Source organism: Mustela nivalis (genome assembly GCF_964662115.1).
Source record: "Mustela nivalis genome assembly, chromosome: 5".
NCBI lineage: Eukaryota > Metazoa > Chordata > Mammalia > Carnivora > Mustelidae > Mustela > Mustela nivalis.
In genome coordinates this window covers 138,935,284-138,959,706 of record NC_139024.1, presented here as the reverse complement: position 1 = coordinate 138,959,706, position 24,423 = coordinate 138,935,284, and the positions used below count along the sequence as shown (strand labels likewise).

Genomic DNA, 24,423 nt, shown 5'->3' with positions numbered 1-24,423 from the left:
GAAGTCAAGTACGAAGCCAGGGTATGTGATTCAGCTTTTAAACAAATCTATGGCTGTAAAGAAATAAAGCCTCCCTGTGTGTATACATCCCGCCAGTGGCTTCAGGCGCCCCAGAGATCATGAGCACCGCTTGGTTCAGCCTGTACCAGCTGACATGGAGGAACTCTGCCTGGGGCCACCAGGGAACAGCGAAGCAGCCACAGCAGCCACCCAATGCACAGACACACCACGCCCCCCCTTCCCAGGACGTCTCCAAAGCTCAGGCCAACCTGTTAGGTCTCTGCTCAAAACCTTAGGACTCCCTCCGCCCTTACGGAAGGAAAGCTCCAAATCCGCCTCGCCCCACCCCACCCCAGACAGCCCTCCAATCCTACCATCATCCAGTACACGGTCCTCAACCCCAAATTATCACCCAAAACTCCAAACCCCACCTGCCCTTTCCTGCCTGGACCGCAGCCCACACTTCGACTTCTTCTGTTGGCCTTCGGCCTCCCATGGGTACTTGGCCTGGGGTCCACACTGCAGTGCGAATTCCTTTCAGAGAGAAAACCGAAGGCAAGAACCGCCATGCTCCACCATGCCTCAACCCAGTGTCCTACTCGCAGGGAGGTGGCTCGGTGAGGGGCATTTCAGGCAAATTTTGAGGCATTCAAATACCGTGTTCTGCTCCAATCCGAACAAACTGTTCAGGAGTCAAGACAAATAAACCAAATCAGGGTTCAGAAATGCCGGCTAGGAGCTCTCCAGGTACCAAGGTGTAACGCAATTTTGTGTAACAAAAGAACGTCCCTTAAGGTGGTGGAGATGGCCAGGACAGAAAGTTTCCCAGCAGTCTGACACTGGCTGCATGACCTCAGAAACAGGGGCACCACTAAGTCTCAGCTTCCTGTCTCTAAAAAGAGGGGAGTACTGCCTCCACTGGAGTAAGGCAGGTGACCACCCAGCCCAAGGCTCGGGGCAGACCTGGGGCATTCCCTCTGGAACCGGTACATTCCGTCAAACAAGCACCAAGGAAGATGCCTCCCGCCCCATCCCCTGGTTGGTCCCCCAAAGCCCCATTAGAGCAAACCAGCACCCCAGTTCCTCCACCCCACATCTAGTGCAAATGAGAGACCATGTTCAGAGACAGAAATCCAACACAGGAGTTGGCCTCCAGCTCACGGCATTGTAACCCCAACAATCAGTTTTAGGTGACAGAAATTATTAACGTCACCATCTGTGTTGTGCCCCACCTCCCGGATCAAGGGGGCCTCCCCACATTTTTCACAACCCTCGTAGTCAGCTCCCTCAGTCCGGGAGTACCAGCTTTGAAATGCATCAAGCCACAGGTACAGAATCGGACATGTCCTCCCCGGAGGGTGAAACCTGAGAATAAAGGCCCTGAGAATAAAGGCAATATCGTGTCCGTACTACAGTGAATAAACCACTGGCGGTCTTTGGGGCCTACTATCTGACTCCCTACACACACACACACACACACACACACATACACATGGAGGTGGGGGGTGTTAAGACCTGGGCATCCCCCCCTTCCTGGCTGATGTCATCCTCAGAGAGGGAGGCATAACCAGAGGGCAGAGGGTGTGGAGCAGGAGGGGCAGAGCCGACCCCTGGGTGCAGGCACATACATGCTCCCATGAACAGAAGGACCCACTAGCCCACCCCGCTTCCTCCTCGGGAACACCCCCTCTCCAGCAGTGCCCTCACCCCCAGGTCAGCCGGGACTGCACAGGAGCCAGCCCTCTGTCTGCTCCCTCTGCCAGCCCGTTCCTTCCTCCCAGCTGGCAAACTGGTGATCATAATTAGCATAAATAGTCCCCTTGGACTCCCCGGGTCTACCCTCAGAGGGAAAAGAGAGGAGTCTCTCTCCTCTAACTAATTCGGCTCGCTGATGACCTCAAATAAGCACCCATGAGTAAAATACAACTGAGAGAGGTGACACATCGCTGACTGAGCTCTAGCTGCTGAACAAGGATCCCACCTCTCTCAAGCCACTTCAGCCTTCAGAGGGCAGCCCACACAACACCCTGGGCAGAAAAATCTCTCAGGGAGAGAGGGGCTAGGGGTGGGGATAAATTATTCTATTAAACGCAGCACCAAATTCCAAGCTCATTTTGCATCTTGCTGGACATGCCGTCTCCTCCACGGCCTCCTTTTTCTAGGGTTAGCAATCCTCTTTCTCTGTTCAGAGACAAAAATTCAACATAGGAGGTAGCCCCAGCTCACGGCATCGTAACCTAGACAATCAGTTTTCTGTGACAGAAATTATTAACGTTACCATCTGTGTTGTGTTGCACCTCCCAATCGGGACAGGCCGCTCACATCACGGCCCCGCTTCCAAGCCTGTGAGGGCTCACCACTGCCCACACACCCTAGCCCGTCTATTTTTCCAGAATCCCATCTGAATACCCGACTCGTGCCCTCGTGCCTAACTCATCTCAACACCCCAAACGCTCTCCTCCAGCCACACTCCACTTCCTGCCCTACCCCGGCCCCAAAGAAACCCCGTACTTCTGTACTCTGGGGCCAGGACTGAACAGGGCTCTTCTGCCTAGAAGTCAGTTCCCCACCCCACCCCCTCCCTGCGCCTGGTTCTCCCCGTGGCCAGCCTTTTGCATCTGAAGACATCACTTCCTCTTTCCCCCACCACTTCCCACTCCCGGTGTCCTGCCTGCCCCAGGGTCCCCACTGGCTGGGATGCACTGCTGAGTGTTAGCGCTTGTTTTACTCCTCCTTGCACCCCTCCCCCCAGAACCGTATCCAGGGAGAGTGTCCCAGAAGTGATTCCCACTCCCAAGGCCGGGAAGATGATGGTGGTACCCCACAGATGAGCAAAGGAGCAAACGGCTGGTCTCCCGATCCAGAGTTCCTGTCACTGGTCCTCCTGAAACTCGAACTGCCATGGGCAGAACGACCACGAGGAGGAGGATGGGAGCACGGAACAGAAGACAGCTCAGTTATAACTGAGCACACAAGGCTGAAATTTTCTATTTGTTACCAATTTCAAAACAGTCCTTCTCCACAGACCCACCGGAAACAGGAAACAGACCATCAAGTGCTCACTGCAATTCAAGATCTGCCCGTTCCCATAACTTGCTCAGGCAGCCCCCAAAAAGGGCAGGATCAATGCACAATGGTGACCTCCCTCCCAAAAACATCTGAAGGCAGACAGGACATCCTTCTATCACTGCCCTCCAGTCCACAGGGTTCCCACTGCTTAAAAAGCAAAACAACCAAAGAACGATACTTCCCTTGAATATGGACAAATTTTAAGATCAGGTCAGTAATGAGACCAATTGCTGCACCCACTTCGCTAGTTACCACAGGCCTCTTAGGTCACCGGACCTGAACCCCAACACCTTGAGGCAAAATACTGAATTTATCTATTAAATGACAAGCCATTAAAACATAAAATAAGGGAACTGTTTCCAAGGCACTGGCCCCTGACAAAAACCCAAAGCAACACCCAATTGATTACAGAGCCGGCAGTTTCCAGACTCTCCAAAGTGGCCCACATACGATTCTTACTTTAAAGCAGAGCTCAAGCACTTCCAGTGAGGTTGAAAGTGGATGTCCACAAGGAAGAACCCGAGAGACAGGCACGCACCCCACCATCCATCGCACAGGGCACCAGCAGAAGCCCCAAGTCCACGCCCGTGCGGTTTCACTTGTGGGGCATCCCTCACCATGTGGAAGACAACCTCCGATCCACCAGAACCTCTCTGATGGAGACTTAGGGGAAATTTTATCTTCTAGAAAGGTCTGTTCAGGGCTTCACCCCTGGGTCTTTCCTACAGGCCAGCCCAAGGCTCAGGGGACAGCCCCTTCCCTCCAGCTGATCTGCGAACCAGCACGGTCTCTGCAAGCCTCTCACTCCAGCAATCACGCTTCTCCCCTCCTGATCTTCCACCGAAGTCACGGTCTATTGAACTCATCTCGTCACACGCCAGATAACCTGCTTCCCGGAAGCCAGCAACCCTGTCGCGTGTCTATTCTTACACACGCTTCCCCTTGATGGGCACCAAAGGGCTGTACATGGCAGGTTTCAGGCAATATTTACTTGATGAATGTACTGTGTCATTACGGGAGGTCACTGAGCAGCAACTACAAGCCTGGGTTCTGGACTCAGGGTGCCCTGTTTGATCCCCACTAGCTGTGGCCACTCTGGGTCTCCATTTCCTCATCTGAATAATGAGGGTGCCTGACGACATCACTGCGTCCAAGAGTCTCTGCAAGGAATGGAGGAGATGATCCGGGTCAAGAATCCAGGATAACGGGTTACTAGTTCAAGCTCAATAAACGTTAGATGTTGTTACTGCGGCTCCCAGTACCCATGCTGAAGAGTTATTCCACATGAAAAGCCTAACTATCAGAAAAGGGTGAAAATTAAAGTGGAAGCACTTGAGAATTCTGTTATCAGACTGGAGTCATTGATTAAGTCTAGCAAGGGCAGAAGAGAAACCGAAAGACTTACCTTCTCGTTTAGCTGACTTAAAGCAAACATGGGTGGGCCCTGACTGGTGATGTTTCTCACCAAAGGTGATCTATAAACCCAAATGCGGTCTGCTGAACTTTTTAAAATGCACCCTCAGTAGACTCCCCTGTACTATGAATGACCACATCCCAGTTCCTGCTGTCTAAGGGTGGGTTTCTCTGCATGTAGCTTTCTGGAGAGACAAGGGCAGCAGAACTAGCTACTGGCAGGACTGGCCCCGGGACTGGCCGGCCCACAGGAGCCCTTCCGAAATTCCAGGGATTTCCAGGGACTATCAAGTCAGCCGTGAAATAAAAGTGCTGGGCCATTTTGATCACATCCTCCAAATATCATGATTTGACCACACTCCCTCCCCAAGACACATACGCTCCCCCACGCTTTTTCCTGAGGATAACCACAGCATGGAACATGCGCGCGCCCCACGGACTCTCCAGTGGACTGATAAAGAGCGAGCTTCAGCCCACATGCCACGGTCATCACCCCCATCAACATCAGGCCCCGCGCAGAGAAGGAAACAAGAACAACAATGAAAACAAGACGAGCAGTAACCACCATCTGGGTTCTCAGCGCTTACTGCCATGACCTGACCACGTGTGCCTGGGACTCCCCCCCCACTCCCAAGGCAGGGCAGCCACTTCCCCGAGGAAACAGTCATCTTCCCTGCACCTATCCTAATGCCACATCCTTCACCAGACAGCAATGGCTCTGGGTTCACAACGAAGGGGCATGTCACAGATCAGCCCGAAGAACACCTCACAGCCGGGCCTTCCCGACAGCACTATGAAATTCTCTCAAGAAAGCGCATGAAATCCCCAAAGCACGTATTTCTTTATTAACTTGTTTCACTAACCTCTTCAGGAGCTTTACATAAAATATATTAAACTTTCATCCCCTTAATCTTAACACAGCAGATGGCCTAATGTATCCAGAAGGTAGCGATGCAGGGGACATTCCAACACCCCAATGCCAAGGGAACCTAACACCACCGAGCCCTTCCACGAGGGGCAGCCGGGTGTAAAAACACAACTGTCCGGGGAAAAATAAATGACCCTAGAGATAGTGTGTGTCGTCACCACTGTCTGCAGCTACGGAAGGGTTATCCGAAAGTGAGATTATGTGTGTTTGTCACCCGATAAATGGCTATGAATATACTACCGAGGGCTAGTTTGGATATTCATAAGGCCCCTATCTAGTAAGCTGTATTTGCAACAAACTTCTTGTCAGAACCCCCAAATCCACACCTCAGGCTGGAAGACTGAGTTGTTTGCATAGTGCCTTATAATTTCAATTTTCAAAAAAAAAAAAGAAAAAAATGCTTACACCCAGGTTTTTAAATTTTCAGCATCTCCTGACCAAGCTATGCCAATTAGAAAGAAGTAGGACAGGACGAGGTCTCTGTGGAGTTTCTTTCTTTCTTTCTTTTTTTTTTTTTTAATCCTAAATGGTTCATCTTACCAAATACCGGGCTGGAATAACGTGTGGTGTCTGTTCTAATGGGGCTGATCGTCGCAGCGACGCCAGGACACCCAAGCTCCTGAGCTAGAAATGGAAAATCATGTTGATCCCGAGGTGGGCGAACAAACGGCACTTCCTGGGGCACGCTAGCTTGGTGAGGATTGATACCATAAAAGAGAAGCATCTCTGGGACGGGCCGGGACTCACCTGAGGCTCTGATGAGTCATTTGCAGAACGTCAGGGAAAGCACTCACCCAAACTAGGAGCACGGCTAATGCTTTCTTGTGAGATCACCTTCAGGGATGGGGTCCCTGCTCACCCACAAGGGGATGGCTGTGCAGGCAGGTGAGGCATATAGCACCCCACCCCGCAGGAAGCAGGACTTCCAGTGCAGGAGAAAGTCACTGAGGGCAGCACTCAGGGACAGAGCTCTGAGGGTCAGACTGTAAGAGGCAGCGTGCCTATACTCCAGCTTCTAGTTTTTACCAACTCAGTGGAAAACACGTCGCTTTCTATCTGGTTCTACAAAGATTTGTTTGCGTTGGAAAAAAAAAAAAAAGTTAATTAATGCAGTAAAAACTCAAGGTCTGCCTGGGGGGAGCGAGGCTGCCATCGTCAGAGGTGTTCAAATACAGGCTAGACCATCGCTCAGTGGGAACAAGTTCCACTCCTTGTGGCAGGGATTAAACCCTTTCCTTTGACACCCACAGATCAAGTGTAAAGCCCAGTAGATATAACAGGAGATATAATAGCAAGTTTTGTTTACTGAATGAACTTTGTTTTCACACAGATTACCGGTCAAGCAAAATGCTGATGGAGTTCTGAGACACGCAGAGCATCAGGTGACCACTGAGAAATGAAGAAACACATTGGAAAATCTGGTCGTGAAGGAGTTCTGACACTCCTAAGTCAAAAGGCTTGGGCAGTTTTGCGAGTCCTACCTTGGTTCGCACCCAAAGCCTCCTCCCCTGAGCCCCATGCTCGTAAGTCAAACACACCAAGCATCACTAAAACAAGCAGAAACTTAAATGCTCTCAAGATTTCATTGTAGATCTCATCTGAAAAGCATTCAGAAGCTCGGGCCATCTACAGGAAAATCTGCCATCTCTTTCTGGTGTCAGGAAATTAAAAGGAAAGAAGGAAGAGCGAAGGAGGAAGCAAATCGTCTGATTCCTTTTCTCACTTTTTGTTGTTGTTGTTGTTGTTGTACTTTCCATGCTTTTAGCCAGGCCAGGCATGCACGTTTTAACCAATGAAAACAGTACATACAAGTAGAGAAGATCCTGTAAGTATTGAAGACCATAAAAATCCCTCTTTAAGGGCGCCTGGGTGGCTCAGTTGGTTGGACAACTGCCTTCAGCTCAGGTCATGATCCTGGAGTCCCGGGATCGAGTCCCACATCGGGCTCCCAGCTCCACGGGGAGTCTGCTTCTCCCTCTGACCTTCTCCTCGCTCATGTTCTCTCTCACTGTCTCTCTCTCAAATAAATAAATAAAATCTTTTAAAAAAAAAAATCCCTCTTTAAGGAACAGGAGACATACTGTGTTTACAAACCTTGCTTCATCCAGCATGCTAATCTCAGGGAAAGGCACCCCCATTCGCCCACAATAAAAGCCAGAGTCCTGGAAGCCATCTCTCCCTCTCCCTCACCATCCTACCCCACCCAGGAGCTAGTCCTTGCCACCGCTTAGATCTCTATCAAAGCCTTTCAGGGCTTCCCACCTCTATGGCCACCACAGCCAAGCCACCACTCGTTTTCAAAATTTTGAAAAACTAGGCTCCTAAGGGATCTTGCAAACAGAAAGCAACTAGTAGCTTCCTTGTCGGTTAGTCTATTCTCCACTCTGAGCAGGAATAATCTTTGAAAATGCAAATCTCATTGTGCCATTCCTTGGCCTAACACCCTCTAAGTTTCTTTCTTTTTTTTTTTTTTTTTTTAAGATTTATTTATTTATTTGACAGAGATTACAAGTAGGCAGAGAGGCAGGCAGAGAGAGAGAGGAGGAAGCAGGCTCCCTGCTGAGCAGAGAGCCCGATGCGGGACTCGATCCCAGGACCCTGAGATCATGACCTGAGCCGAAGGCAGCGGTTTAACCCACTGAGCCACCCAGGCGCCCCCCTCTAAGTTTCTAAGACAAACTGGGTTGCAAACAGTGTGCTAAAGCCCCCACCTACCTCCCTGGGCTGTCATTCATTTTTTGTGTCTTTTTTTCCCTACACACACACACACACTGCCTCTCTCAATTCCGTGGGTAACACTACCTTCCCCTCCAACCTCAGGGCCTTTGTATAAACTGTTCTCCAACACACTTTCCTTCCCTCCACCATCCTTCAGGTATTAGCTCCACGGGACGCCTCCCTTAACCTTCCTCCCAGTAGTATCCTCTATCCTCCCCCACACAGAAGCTAAACTTTGTAGGTTCCTGTTCTACACTCCACTGTTAGCACTTGGCACAGAAGTACACGACTTAGTGGTTGAATGGGTGTTTTCCAACCTCCATGAAGCTAGCAACTGTCTCCTTCTCCTACCAGCACTCCTGGTGTTTACTGCAGCCTTCACATGGCATATATTCAAATACTAAATAAAAATCAAATAAAGATATGTAAATGTTAAAAACAATTTAACATTATGAGGTCGGCAAATGTGGGGATGAAAAACGGTTTTCTAAAAGCAGATGGGGTCTGATAGTAACTCGTGATTAAAATATATTTAGGAAAAGGGGCTTGTAAAGCTTTACTGCGCTCCTGAACAACAAACAGTTCTTAGAAACCTTATTTTCATGATTTAAATACAAATTAAGTTTAGAGATGTACAAGGTAAGCCTCTTTTAAGTTATACTCAGTTTAAAATTTTAAGAAGAATACTTTGATCCAATACAGGATTAATTAACCCAGTCATGGGAAACCTGCTTGAGATGTTCACTAAACAGTTTTATATAATTATTCCTCAAAACAATTAAAGCCCTTAAGTGGAAGAGAAATGACTTTTAAGAAATCTGTTTTCCACAACAGAGGAAAATACACAAGCCTCCTCAGAAATACAGCAGAGTTAGACTATTAGATCTAAATGTATTTGCTAGATCTGGGCCTAAACTCTAGTTATCAGGTAAGCACAAGAACTATTTAAAGGCAGGAATATATTTTTAATCAGCTAGGATTTCATCTTATATAAAGGATGCCAAGATCTTCCAACATGCAGTTCTAAAAAAACTTTTTAGGTACAAAAGGGTCCATAAGCAAAATGCTTCTCTCTGACCCAACCTCTCTGGTATCTCCCTTATTTTTGAAGCTATATACACCTCTCTTAAAAGAAACTTAAACAATTTGAGATGATTCTGTATATGCAGAAGTGGGTTTTTTTTTTTAATAATAAAGAAAGTTCCTCTAAAACAGTGAAATGATTCTTTCTTTATAGAAAGAAATATGATCTATCTCTCTAACTTCTATCAAGTACGGATATTGCGTGTACACACACACACACACACACACACACACACACAAATAAAGCAAGATCTATGCCCTGTAGGTTTCTGTTCAGTATTTTGCTTTAAATCCAAGGAGTAACGGAAAAAAGAAAAGTTAAATTATACACAGACCAACACTCCTATTAACTCATACCACTAATGAAACAAAAATCTAACTAAGCAGAGAAAATGGGCCCACACGTTGGAGCTCTGAAATGATTTTGGTCTTTGATCTGTGTGCCCATCTCTCCTATTTAATATAAACTTCAAACCGAGAGCCATGAAAAGTGGTTATAATTAGTAAGGGCCCTAGTGAGACAGCTTTTAGTGCAATCAGGCATTAACAAAGATTTTTTTTCCTCTTTAATTTCGAGTAAATTAAGCTGAGCGAAGTTTTATTTTAAAGTTTCTGTAAGTCAAAATCCTTTTCTACCGGTGTTCACTTAGCACCCCGTCTCTGCGTTGATGGGTTTACTGAAAACTCAAGTTTACTTTTGTTTCCTTCTCTCGATCTGTACTGATATTTAGGACTTAGCTACCAAATTATATGTGCTCTTCTCCAGAAAATCTCGCTTCTGTATTGGAAAATGGGTCCAATCGGCACACGATGCAATTCCTAGTGGAAAAACAAGAGTCAAAGTCCCTCCCTGTTCCTGAGGTGGCAAAAACACGTCAACAGGTAAATTACGACAGACCGGACAGATGGGGCTAAGAGTTACTCTGGACGGAGGACCGGAGTCTCCCTGAAAGAGGTGGTTTCTGAGAGTGGTCTCGAAGGAAGATGGAAGACACTGTTCTAGAAGCAGATGGGGAAAGCTCGAGTGAAGGACACGCGAACACAGAGACAGTCAGAAACCATTCAGTGCGTCAAGGGTGCCCAGAAGTGGCAAGAGCTGAACTAGTCAGACAGCCTGGAAGCTGATGATGAAGGTCCTCGGGTGCCAAGCTGAGGAGTTTGGATTTCTTCCTGTAGACAACAGGGAGCCAAGAGATGTTTTTCAGCAGGCAAACACCATGTACAGCTTGAGTTTCTGCGCAGAGCAAAAGATGAGAGACAGCAGGAGACACGGGTGGCGGGAAGCTAACTGAAGAGCTGTCTGCGACATGATGAGGACCCGAGATCAGGGGCCTGGCAGAGCTGAGATTGGAGTCCGACCTGCGAGAAGTTTCCGGGACAGTCTGGTCACTGGACTTCAGGACGGAGACAGATGCAAGCCAGGATGGCCAAGTGCTTCCTGGCCCGAAGACTGGGTGGATGGTGTGTTTCAGACCACCTTCTAGAAGGGAGGGGGAGGGCATTTATTTTTACAAGTGACTTCTGGGGCACCTGCAGGAGAGCTGGGAGACCAAAGGTCTGGGCTTGGGAAGAGCTGTAAATGGAGACAGAGGGCAGGGAGCTGCCTGATTAGAAGCTAGGGGAGAGGGCAGAAAAGCACGAGAGTCCATGGCTCCTGCTACTTGGGACAGGATGGTCAAGTGACTTCAGAGCAGGTCCCTGAGCAAAAACAGCATAAACAGATGTGGACCGATGCTTATTGTCTACCCACGGGTTTAGGATGTTTTTAAAAAAAAAAAAAAAAAAGCTAGCTTCAAGAGCCACATGTTTCTCTAAGGTCAGAGGGAGCCCAGGCCATCTCAGGGCTAACTGCTACTTCCCAGCACAGGCATCCAGCCCTTCCCTTTCTGGAATTCACTCTCCCTCTCTTCCTGCCTCCTTCTCAGCTCCTCACCTCCTGCCCCTGTGACAGAGGCCTGGGGTTGGGGGGGGGGGGGGTGGAGACAGGGAACAAGGTCAGGGAAGTAGCACCTGTGGCTTCAAGATCACTCCTGTTACTATCCTAGACCTTCCTGGGCCTGAGGAAATTCAGTTTCAAGTTCACACACCACATTCGGTTTCTTTAAATCAACTACCTTTTCACGTATGTGAGATCCAGCAGTCCTGAGAACACCAAAATAATCACTGTGTCTTCCCCCACGTTCCCTCCCCATCCCTTCCAGCTAGGGCAGCAGCCTGCCAACCACCCCCTCAAGAGGAGAAGTAGGGACAGAAGACCGGTTCCCAAACGCTGCCCTGTCAAAAGGGTGGATAGTTATGTAAGAATTTTGCAAAAACTTGACAAAACAAAACAAAGGGAGACTTCTTTTGCACTTGCGAGTGCAAAGACACAGACTGTCAAGCGAGTAAAGGCTAGTTTGAACACATGGGGTCGGGGGGCGGGGAGAGATACTCTCCGCATAACTTAAAACATGAGGGAGAACTGGCAGATGACAGCACCAAAGCGAGTTTCCCAATAACTGAAGTGACTCTGAGCAGCTTCCCAGTGCCAACGAATCTGGTTTGCTTTAGAAGCAGATGAGTTCTAGAACTTTTATTTACTATGGGGCTTTTAAATACATTTAACGCCACTTAATGTTTTCCCCAACCCTGAATTTTCTGTGAAACCCTGAATGTGCCAACCGTGGTACCTTACAGGCATGTAATGGGAGCTCACTCGCTTTATGAAATTTCAGATCTGCAAATAGGTCATGTGGCCTCCGCGGAGTACACCCGGGCTACTGGCGCACAGGACACGGGCCACGCCGGCCGTACCTTTAATGCAGGCTTTCTCAACCTCCACCTACTGACGTTCTGGACTGGGTAATTCTTTGTTGTGAGGCCAGCCGCTGCACTGTGGGATGGGTAACAGCATCCTGGGCCTCTACCCACTCGAGGCCGGTGGCACCCCTCCCCCAAGCAGGGCAATCAAAAATGTCTCCAGACATTGCCAAATGCCCCTGGGGGCAAACCGCCAACTCTTGAGAACCACTGCTTTAAAGGATGAGTCCAAAGCTTACAACGTGCCTTGTCCTTAAAATCCACCCCAAGTGAACTTCATTAAGAAAAATTGACTCGTTCTGTTTGTCCCTCAGCACCCAAGGCAAAAAGAAAGTGCTGCATTTCCTCGACTGGAACAGAAACCCCAGGCGAGTTTTGCCTCAAGTCCCGGAGTTGTGCACAATTCTGGAAAGGAAATCCAGAGTGGATACCCACAAAGTTTCCTGAGCTGAAAATATACTACTTTCTTCCATATATAGAGTTTGAGTTTCGGGAACATTTATTATCCTTACAACAATTCCAGGAGGTAGAAAACCTACTGAAGAAAAATAAAAAGTGTATCATCACGTTCATCCACAGAGATAAAGGCTAAAAAGTTTCTTTTTAATTGCCTTACGTCTTCAAATTCAACACAGAATTATTGTGAAAAGGGTCTGGTCTCATTTAAAACACACACGCAGGCTCATATTTGATGCTCCGTGTTCGCAGGCAAGGCAGATTTTGAAAAGCAGGTGTGGTATGGAGCTAGACTGGGATTAGGCTCACTACCAGCCAGCTTGGAAACCGGCACAGCTGTAAAATGGGTTAATACACCTGCCTAACCCTCGCTGTGTCTGTTGCTCTGAGGATAAAATTTGAATCTCTGTTCAAGGCCTTCACAAGAGCAGGGTGAAGACTCTGTGCAAGGTACACTCTCCTGAAAGCTGAAATTTTAAAAAAGTCATTACGCCAGTAAGCCTCACACATTCTTTTGACCATCCTACCCCACTGGCCTCTGAAAAAGGAAGGGGAAAAGAGATACTAAGCAAGCCAGGGGAAAAACAAATAAAGCCATTTAAAAGCTTTATCTAATTACCCCCACTGTGACTTTTTCACAGCAGTCAGGCCAGCTGACAAAGAAATGGGGGTGGGGGGTGCTCCCTGGGCCATCTCTACTTTATCAAGACCACCCGCCCTCAGGGAGTCTGAAAGGCCTGAGGTGAATCCTGCAAGGGCAGGCAGCACCCAGTCTCCCCAGTCTTGGGGACTTTACAGAGGCTTTCAAATTCTCTTAGCATTACTTGCTTGAATCACACTGAGCAAACATCTCCACCCTCTCCCACTTCTTTTGTCTGAAGCACCTTATTCACAGGCCACCACCTTCACCAAGGGGCCGAAGGGCTCACCTGTACCCTGAGTACCCTTAGAAACAAGATGCACCAGGAACTGGCAGGAACAGCTCCCGGAGCCCTCCTCCTAGGCTGTGCTCGGTCTCCACCAACCCACAGGGACCACAATCCCCGGCTGCACTCCACACTGCCTTCCCTTCACAAGAACGGAGAGCGCCCCAAAGGTGACCAGAGACCCCCGAGACCAGCAGGGTCGGCGGTGATACGGTGCCCCAGGGCAGCCAACGTAAAAAGTCTGACTCCCCACCTTCCCTGTTCTGCTACCTCAGTCGTGGTACAAACACAGCAGATGGTTTTCCTCTCTACCCTGCCTTCTATGGGAGTGGGGAAATTAAAAATAAGTGATGCATTTCAGAAAGCACACTGTATGCCTCCCTCTGTTTCATACGGTACACCTTTTACTCTGATTTATGGGGAGGCCCCCCTGGGGCGTGGAAAACACAATCTGACCCCTGCTTTTTGAAGAGGGCTGTGCCTCCTTTCTACTCAAAAATCACTAAGTCTGAAAGAGAGAGCGAGGAAGAGAGCTCATGTACCCTGCCCCCTCCCAAAAACCCATCCAATTTCTTAATTATACTTGGATATAAAAAATGTTACTCAACTCTGCCTTTTCAGTAGGTCAGACATCCAGAAGCAACTGTGAGGAGGAATCTAACTTAGAACAGCAGGCTTGCCTTTCAGCCAAGAGAGGATGCTTACCAACCGGACTTCAGTTAACATTTCAACCATTTCTCTCACTGCACAAGTTCAAGACCCTTATTACACCTACTCTCAGCAGAAATGTTAGGTAAGTAAGTCACACTTTTTACGTATTTATTTATTTTTACATTTGGTCACCCTTCCTAAGATATTCCACACCTAATACGATTATTTTCTAAACAATATGAAAAACTGGGGGTGGGGGGGCCTCCTAGGAAAGCCTAATCTAATCTCAGGAAAGGGGGGGAAAGATGATGGTCCTGCTATCAGGAGGGACTCTACTGCACACTATTGATACTATATTACACTTCTATCTTTTGGATGCAAATCTGCTCAATAAAGAGTAAAGGAAGACATCAATTTGTGGATGAGCTAGATTTTCCAAAACAACCAAACAACCTGCAATAAAGAGATGGACAAAGGTGATGTTGCTCGTGTACCCTCAGGAAGGGGAGGTTTAACCTGAACACATGGGTATCAGACAAGAAGTCTGCCCAGCCCAGCTGCCATCTGACACCAGAGTTGGTCAGAGAGCCTTAACTTCAATTAAAAGACACTTACAAAAGAGAGAGAGATTATTTAAATATGATAACAAAAACAAAACAAACCTAACAGCCTACCTTCCTTGGTCAGAGGACGCGGAGGATTCTGAAATTAATTAAATCTAGTAAATAATGTAAAACAGGGAAGAACTCCCTTTCAAAAATGCTTTGGTTAATTTTAGCATCCTTCTGTTTAGCTGCTTAGCAACCCTTATCCTATGACCTTTTAAGCACCACCTACTTTTCAAAAGGATAATGAATAGAAACATCAAAAGGATTCACTTCTGTTTCTAGTGAGCATGCTTAACCAATTTTTGGAGAAGTTAAATTTATATTAATTATATCATACAGAATCCTAAAAGGGTAGAATTTTTTAACGTCCTTACCCAGGAACTTTTCCTTGCTGAAGGCAATAAATGATGTTAACAACTAAGGATAAGGACGGCAAGCGAAGATTTCCAAACTGACCTTAGGAAGTGGATCAACAGAGCTGTTTAAAACTGAAGAGTGAAAATGCAAACCACATCACGGTATCTAGCTGTTGCCTGACAAGACAGCAGATAACCAATAAACCACCTGATCAGACGCACACTAACAGGGTAGGTTTGTTTTCCTTCTTCAACGTTCTATACCCTATACCTGTGCTGGAAGCAAGGAAGATCAAGGGAGTCTCTGCCTGAAGCTATCTCAAATAAAAGACCCTGCAATCAAAAGGTCACTTGTTGGAAGATGTAAACAGTTAGGAATGGATGCATCACCTGTGCCAACTGAGTCAGCCCCATCCTCCCCATCACAGAACAAACTCTGTCTGCCATAAGGGCTGAGGCTCTGAATTTCCGATGAGAAATTCAATAGTTATCTGGAAACACCCCGAGAATGATGTGCCCTGTAATAGTTAGCACCAGCAGCAGGTACCACAGAACCAGCAAATCCTCTAAAAACAAAACATCCCCCCACGCAACCTGCTTAGCAGTATTTTTAAGAATGATGAAACAGTGCAAGTTCATTAACAGCCTAAAATGGAGCACAAGCTAAACAAATAACCGAATCAAAGGGCTCTCCCTTTCTTTTGTAAAAGTGGGGGTGGGTGGGAGAGAAGGTGTTTTTTCACACATTTAAAACTTGATAAAAGACATTCAAATGTTTAATTCATCAGTGTAACCAAAGCTCAAAAACACATCAAAGCAAGATCCATCAGCGGGTACCCACCCAGAAAGCTCCCTCCAAAATGCAGAGGTAAAACACAAACAAACAAACAAACAACAACAACAAAAAACCCCGGAACATTAGTGGCTCACCGAACATTAGTGGCTCACCGCTGCATAAATTATTTAGAAGGCTAATTTCGAACCCATTTCTTCAAAAGTTCTGTGTGACTCTTGAAGGAAGCACAGAGCTAAATGCTTAAGAAAAAAAAAAAAGTTTCAGCCAGGACTCCAGCCTCTAACTTAAGACTTCCGGGTTACACTATGTCTTAGAACTGTACCTGCCTACTCGGAAAAGCACCAGGTCGAGAGGATGCTTTTAAGGGCTATGGGGAGAAGGGAAACCAACCAACCAACCAACCTAAAACTAACAAAAACCATTCTTTGCTCTGCAGTTCCCTTTTCTCCACCTTCCACTTCAACTAAACTTATTTCAGACTACATTCATGCGCACATGCACAGACCACTTCGCGTCTAAAAGAGAAAAAGATCTCCAAAATATGGGATGCACATTAGCAACTCAGCCTTTGCAGAAATCATCTCAAGTCTCGTCGTTGAGACCAAAATACCTCGCTATTTCCAGCATCCCCATCCAACAGACAAACTTTATTTCCACTGACTTTTTAAAAGGCTGGGCTTGAATCTAAACTCTACAACAAGCACGAGGCGTAATTTTTCTACTGATGAAAACCCTCAGACAGGTTTTTCAGCATACCAAAAAAGTTATATTTTTTAATTCACCTTTCTATTTCTCTGCACCACCACCCACCATCCCCCCCAAAAAAAGAAAAAACTCCAAAGTGCCCCGAATGTGCGCTGCTGCTGGCTCTGAAGCCGTGTAGAATTTCGTAATGGAATGTGAACTGCTCGTCCGGATCTGGGCTCACGTTCTATCTTCTAACCAGTAAGGAGCGAGGGAGGGCAAATCTGCTGAGCAAGGAGAAACACTTTCCTCCTCTTTTATAACCCATCACCGATGCACCGCGGACGCTGGACGCGAGCTGCACGCGGCGCCTGTCAACCCGCCCGCCCGCTGCTCGGTCCCCGCGACCCCCGGGTCCTCGTGCCCCCTGCGCCCCTGCTTTGCCCGAGGCCAACCCCCGCCCCCCCGCCGCCCGCCCGAAAAAGAAAGTGGCCCCGCACAGAAGTGGGCTCCGTCGCCGCGCCCCGCACTCACGCGCCTGGCCCGGCCCCACGAGCGGCCAGGGAGCGAGTCACCACATCCTCGACGCGACCCTCGGCCCTTCCAGAAAACACGCCGCTACCCAGGGAGGGGGCCGGCGACGGGAAGGACCTCCCCTGCTCCTTAGCAACCATTAAGGTCGCAGTTTCCTAAGAGACCGCGAGTGGGGAGGGGGCGCGGGGGGACGGGCCCGAGGCCGGGTGCCCCTCCCCCGCAACTGGGTCCCCTGCCCCTCGACGCCAGCCGCCCCCCCCCCCGCAACCGCCGCCCCGGCTCGGCGCTATGGGCCGAGATGGGAGGAGAAAGGGAAGCCCCAGAACTCGGGAAAAATTGGTCCAGCGGGCGGCGGACAAAAGTTTCCGAGCGCGCTCCACAGCTGGGCGGCGAAGCGGGCCCGGCGGCCGGCCCCGCCTCGGATGCTCCCGGCCTCCTTCCTGTGCTCGTGACGGCGCCGGGTGCCGAGGTCCCCCCCCCCCTCCGCGATGCAGGCTCCGCTCCACACCGATGGCTCCCACGAAAACACGTACACCGCCAACGGAAGGGCAAGGGAACAATACGCGCGGACACGGCTCCGGCCCCCTCCTCCCCCGGTCACCCGGGGGCGGTGGTCGGTGTAACCCCCCCAGCCAGGAGCCGGGGACAGGGGAGGGCGCAGGGTTGCCCGCGGCCCCCTCCCGGCCGGCGCCGTCCGCCGGGGAGGATCAAAGTCCGCCGAGCAGGGCGCGGCGGATGCTCCCACCGCGCAGCCCCGAGCGGGCACCCCCGAGCGAGCACCCCAGGCGGGCACCCCCCGGATACCTTGCGGCGGCGGACGGGCGCCGTCATCTCCGCGCTTCTCGGCCCGAGTGGGACTCGAAAGTATGTAGGAGAAAAGTTTCCCCTCCCACATGGGGGGGAGGATGTCGGGGGAGAGAGGGCGGAAGATGGAGAGCAGCGCTGGGAAGATGTTTCTGGCCGGCGGTGCGCGCACCATCCGAGTCCCGGCGGTGCTGGTTAAAAATAAATTCCGCGGCGGGCGCGGCGGCGCGGGTCGGGCCGGATTCCTGCGCTCGGACGGCTAATATGGATGCGCATCAGGTCCTGGCGGCGGGGCGCTGCGGCGGCCGCGGCGGCTCGCGCTGGGAGCTGGTTGGCAGAGCCGGCAGCTCGGGAAGGGGAAAAGGAGCGGAGGAAGGGGAGGAGGAGGAGGAGGAGGGGGAGGAGGGGAGGAGGAGGAGGAGCGGCCCGGCGCGCAGCCCGAGGGGAGAGGGCTGCCCGGCTCATCCCCGGCCGGCCCCACCGCCCCGAGCGCACGTAGCGCGGCGTGGGGCGCTCGGGTCCTCGGCTCCGGGAAACGCCGAGTTTAAAAAGTACAACGCGCTCCGCACACTTGACCCTCCCCATCCCCAAAAGTTCTTTAAAAGGTCGCTCCCCTTCAGCCCTAGACATCTCGCTGCCACCCGACTCCCGGGAGCCGGAACCCCGGGCGCGTACTTACGGCCCGGCAGGGCTCTTGGCTCCCAGGCATGATGCAGTGGGGACCGGTGGGCTTCAGGGAGAGAGAGAGGAGAGATGCAAACTTGTTCCGGAAAAGGAATCAAAATGGCGTTTCTGGATGTGCAAAGTTCATCAACTCCGCAGTCACTTCCCCTCCTCCTCTTCTCCCACGGGGAGGGAGGTGGGCGAGGAGCTGGCGACCCCGGCGCCCCAGCCGTCGTCCCGGCCCCCGCCTCGGCCCCCCGCCCCGCTTCCTCGCCCGCACGCTCGGAGACTCGCTCTCCCCCTCTCCCCCTGATAAGTAGACACATCACGTGTTGCTCCTGCCAGTCTCCTGGGGACGTGTTACTGAGCGGCGGCTGCGGCGGCGGCTCGGGCTGGGGGGTGGGGGGGAGCCGCAGTACTCGCGGGTCCCCACCGCCGCCCCCGCCCCGATTTTAGCTGGGCGACCGCAGTTTCCATCCTGGGATGGATGGAGGTGGAGTCCCCCACCCCACCCCCACCGCAGCCCCAGGTTTGCCCCACGCCCTCCGCTGGCGCCCCGGGGCACGGGAGGGCCGGGCCGCCCCGGGGGAAGGGTCTCGGCCGCCGCAGCTGAGCGCGATCACGATCAGCCCAGCGCTTGCCGGCCGGCCGGCCACCCTCTAGGACCACCGCGCCCCCTCCCTTCCAGCCCTCCACTTGCGGGCAACTCCCCGCCCCCGGCTTTCCATCACTTCACTCCAGGGTTTGTTTCACTATTTTAACGGAGGAGAGGGCGAGGCAGCGATGCCCGGGAGGCGCGAGAGGGGCGCCCCGGAGGCCGGGAGGGGGTGGCGTGGGGGTCGGGTTCCCTGGCCCGGCACCGCCCCGCTGGGTGTCGGAGGCAAACGCGAGGGTGAGCCCCACCCGCGCGGTTGCCTCTGCACGCGGTCCTCGCTCTGCATCCAGGTGGGGCGAGTAGATGATGGGGCAGGAGATTAAGGAACCAGCGCTTCACCCCGCCCCCAACTTAGGGCTGTTTCTCTCCCAGGGTTCGGTCCTTCTAGCTCTAGGGCCCGGAGCGTCCTCTCTGTCCAACAAATTCCAGACTGACTCGGCTTTTGTCACCTTCCCTTCCCCACACTCCACAACTGATGCTTTAGCGGGGGCTACCTCGCCCCCAAGGGGCTGAGGATGGCACAAGCTCCTACCGCCTGTGTCCCCACCCCGAGACAGCGCTGCTGATGCTGTGTCATCCACGTCGCCCTCCGAGGCACCAGGGAAGCCACACGCAATATCTCTTTCTTTCAGAGGGCTCCTGTTTCAACTCTGAAACGCAGGGGCCCTCCTTGGAGCTGCCTGTTTGTTCTCCATCCCCAAGGCGGCTGCCACCAGCTTTGGCGGCCCAAGTTATCACTGAGCCCCAGAGAAACCAGGCCTGGGCTGTGCTTCCTCCAACAAGCAGCTGACAAGTTTCCCACTGCTAATACTTCTCCTACCGGGGTTCTGCGAGGGGCCTGCTCTTGGCCTTTGGAAACATCTTTAGAAAGATAGGGGATGACTGTGGTTTGGGAAAATAAACACCACCTCACTCCCCCAGTTTGAGGCTAAATGTGCCTCCTAAACAGTTGTAGAGAATACTAGAGTAGAATTATGCTTTGGAGAGGAGTTAGGCAAGATGATGTCATAGGTACAGAAACCTGGAGCGCTCTCTCTCTACTTACTATGACCTTTGACCTTTGTGGCCCTACCACACCAACTTTGCCCTACAAAGCTGTAAGTACATTCATGGCCCTCTAATTTGCAGACTTCCATGGAGCTCTGGGTTTCAGGGCTACAGATAGGGACAAGTGTCTATGTAGGTATGGATGAAATGAATGGATTCTGGCCAAGACAGAACTTTATAGAGCCAAGCAAAAGCAGTTAGGCCATTACCTCTTACTGGAGATAAGTAAGCTAAACCCCAGTTCCCCAAGAGGGAACTGATTCAGCTGCTTATTTCTCTGACGTCCAGAATCATCAACATTAAGTTTTCAGAACCTGTTAGGTTTCCCAGGGTCGACTGTTTACTGAGGAAAACTAGTCAGAGAAACTTCTGCACTTGCATTTTCCTATGCCCCCACCCCACCCCATGTCCCCAAGAGTGTTATCAAGTGCATTTGTGAAGACAGGCATGCCAGAGGAGGGAATGGGCAGGTCTCTAAGCAGGAGTAATAGTTCACACGCTCACCCTAGAACTGGTGTCTGGAGCTTCTGAGTTGTAACATGGTCCAGTGAGAAGTCAAAAGAAGGGCCAGGTAGGGAATGCTAGTTTCTTTAGTTGCCTTGCCTCAAGATTCAAGAATTATTAGCCATTCCTGTTCTCCCTAGCAAGTGGTCGGTTTGGAATAGGACCAGCATCAAAGTTGGAATTTTGCGTGTCATTTTAGCTTATTCTGTAAAATACACTGAAACTCGCAAAGCTACATGAATTTTCATAACAAATCACCACCTTTTATAATGTGGTCTAGATAATACTGGCAACTAAAAAGAAAATCATTTAAAAATAACTTTTAAAAACTGAATTCTAGGGACGCCTGGCTGGCTGGTTCTGTCGGTGGAGCATGTGACTCTTGGATTTCAGGGTCAGGAGTTCAAGCCCCACTTCAGGCATGGAGTTCTACTTAAAAATATAAAAATAAAAATAAAAATTTAATTCTTATGACACAGGGCTCTGTGTTCATCTCTTCTAGCTAATTAGTAAACTTGGGAGTCCAACAAATTGTTCCAAGTTCTGTTTGTTCGTACTCATATAAATATCATTTCTCCAACAAATATTTATTGGACATCTAATAGGTTAAAAGAGTCATGCTATCGAAAACAGAGACACACGCCTCTCCACACCCAGTTAGGATGGATAGAGTAAAAAAGACAAATGCTAACAAGTATCAATAAGAATGTGGAGAAACTGAAACCCTCATACATGGCTGGTGGGCATGTAAAATGGTGTAGCCGCTTTTTTTTTTTTTTTTAAGAACTTATTTATTTATTTAACAGAGATCACCAGTAGGCAGAGAGGCAGACAGAGAGAGAGAGAGAAGCAGGCTCCCTGCTGAGCAGAGAGCCTGATACGGGACCCTGAGTACTAAGGGCCTGATGCGGGGCTCGACCCAGGACCACTGAGGAACCCAGGTGCCCCTATTTTTTTTTTTTTAAGATTTTATTTATTTATTTGACAGAGGGAGAGATCACAAGTAGGCAGAGAGGCAGGCAGAAAGAGGGGGAAGCGGGCTCCCTGCTGAGCAGAGAGCCTGATGTAGGGCTTGATCCCAGGACTCTGGGATTATGACCTGAGCTGAAGGCAGAAGCTTTAACCCACTGAGCCACCCAGGCAGCCTGGTGTGGCTGCTTTTAAAAAAACAGCTTGGCAGTTCCTCAGAATGCTGACCATAGTGTCGCCATATGGTCCAGCCATTCCACTTCTAGGTACACACACAAGAAACAAAAACACATGCCCACACAAAGAACTCGTACGCTAATGTTCAAAGTGGAAACAACCCGGAATAACCATCAGTTGATGGATTAATACAAAAATGTGGTATATCCATACCCCGTCTAAGTATTATTAAGTATTACTACTCAAAAGGAATGAAGCAGTGAGACATGCTACAGAGCATCAACGTTGAAAACATGCTAGAGAAGCCAGAGCCAAAAAGACAAATATCATATGCTTCTGTTTAGAAGAAATATCCAGAATAGGCCAATCTATAGAAATAGAAAGTAGGTTAATAGTTTGCCTAGGGTTTGACAATTTAGGGGGATCCAAGGATTGGCTACATAATATGCATGGGGTTTCTTTCTGGGGTGATGCAAATGTTCTAAAAGTGATAGTGGTGATGACTACACATTCTGAATATACTAAAAACCACTGAATTGTACACTTCAAATGAGTAATCTGTATGGTAGGTAAGTTATAGTTCAATCGATCTGATACGTTTGTACATCAAGAAGCTGTGCTAGGTTCTCTAGCAGAGAAGTGATACAAAAATGGTAATTTATGTCCATGCCTGGAAAGAATTTATAGTCTAATCTCTGCATCCACATGAAGTAATCATGAAATGCAGACAACCATTTTAAGAACCATTAAATTGGTTGCATGATTCAGGGCTTCCAAGAAAAGACAGCACTTCTAGTAAGAGCGATCGGGAAAAGCTTCTTGGATGAGAAAGCCAATGGAGTTGAGCCCTGGAGACCTGATAGAAAGTTTGTAGATGGAGACTGGGATTAGAATCAGCAGATGCAAAGGCATGATTGTAGCAAGTCATGGGTCCTATTCACAAATCAGGATGGAATCTAGTATGGCCGGATTAGGACATATACAGGAATATGCAGGTGACACGACCAAAAGGTAAACAAGCTGAGGCTCTACCACCAAGAATTCTGAATACCATCCATGGAAAACCTCCGGTATGAGACCCTGAACTAGGGGAGGGGTAGAGGGACTGGAGGACAGAAGATCAGGAACCACTTCAGAGGAAGGCCAGAAGAGCAACTGGTGCGCCAGAGACGGGGGTGGAAAGGAGTGAGGGCCCAGAGGAGGCCTGGCTCTTTGCCAAGTGGCTGTAGGAATGAGCACTTCTAGTAAGAGCGATCGGGGATCTGACAAAATGAGAAAGTCAGAAGTAGAAGATGACCAAATAGGTGGTAGGGAGCTGGAGGTGGAAATAAACGGAAAAAACATCATACTGCTATGCCAGGGGAGAGAATCAAGAAGAAACAGGATTGGAGGAGGCTGTGTGCATGAGGTGACATTTGTGGAACCTCCCAAGATGTGTAAGGTGTCCCCCAGGGAAGAGATGAGGGGGCAGGGCACTCCAGACACAGGGAGCAGTGAGTAGTAAGCACAAGGGCACAGAGGCGGAAAACAAGGTCAGTTTCCTGAACGGCAAATACCTCGCTCTGTGGCTCTGTGGCCAGAGCAGGGGGAGGGGAGATAGTAAGGGATGGAGCTGGAGAAACAGCCAGTGGGCCAGCCCGCTCAGAGCTCCGTGCTCCTCAGCGCTGACTTGGACTTCATCCAGTGCTGAGGCCCAGAAAGGCTGAAGGAGGAAGGTAGACAGAGCTTCCTTCGTGGGACTGTAGAGAAGGTTCTGGAAGATTTGAGACAAGAAGGCTAGTTAGGGATTAACAGAACAGCCCATCTAAGAAATAATGAGGACCTAGGAAGCCCCGGCTGGAGAGGCAGGAAAGAATGGATTGCCTGGAAAGATCATTAGGATGTAGATTCCATAGAACTTGACCAATGGGATGAGAGAGAAAGGAAAACAATCCCTCTGGAGTCCTGACCCAAGGGTGTGGCACCAAAAGAAGGGAAACCACCATGGGAGCCATCTTGGAGTGACAAAGGACAGATAATGCAGGGGTTAGAGCAAAAGCAGTGGGACAGGTGGAGGTGGGAGACGTCACAGAGATGGAATCCACTGGGCTTAGGCCCAGCTGGTTGGGGCATGAGGAGAAGAAGGGAGAATTAAAGAAGGCTGCTTCCCTGAGCTCAGGTTGGGTACAGGGGTGGGTAGTGGGTCCTCTCACCTGTTGGGGAGAGGTAGGTGGTATGTGGGAGATGGGAGGAGGCTGGAGCCAGGGAGAAGGTCTGGAGAGACATCTCAGGGATAGAGAGAATGGGACGTTGAACCCAGGGGGATGCTGCAGTTAGGCGGGTGACGAGGGAGTGACCAGTGCTCTCTCTTTTTCTCCCAAAGGAGCAAAATAGCCAAGGAAGTGGGGGGCTGTCAAGGAAAAAGATGGTCGACAGTGTTCAAATACAGAGACATCAAGGCAAAGGGCCCCCAGAGGAGTGAGGGCTTCCCCCTCTGCCCTCCCGTCGGGGAGGTGCTGTTATCATCCCTGTTCTGCAACTGACAAAACTGAAGTCAAGTCCCAGCGTCACAGGGCTAGCAGGACTGAGATGCACACCACACAG

The 24,423-nt window shown here is 50.0% G+C and overlaps 1 protein-coding gene across 8 annotated transcripts in view; it reads right to left on the bottom strand.

Moving 5' to 3' along the window:
• Window positions 1–24,423, bottom strand: part of RREB1 (ras responsive element binding protein 1) — a 173,869-nt gene that overhangs the window by 109,411 nt on the left and 40,035 nt on the right. For 3 of the 8 annotated variants that reach the window (XM_082729791.1, XM_082729802.1, XM_082729800.1), the window contains exon 1: window positions 17,826–18,311. The exons of 2 other annotated variants lie outside the window; for them this stretch is intronic. The gene's annotated coding sequence lies outside the window, so the exon portion shown is untranslated. Of the gene's footprint in view, window positions 1–17,825; window positions 18,312–18,504; window positions 18,993–24,423 lie in introns of those variants that run through there. 3 more of the 8 variants (XM_082729796.1, XM_082729801.1, XM_082729794.1) reach the window with 2 other exon arrangements.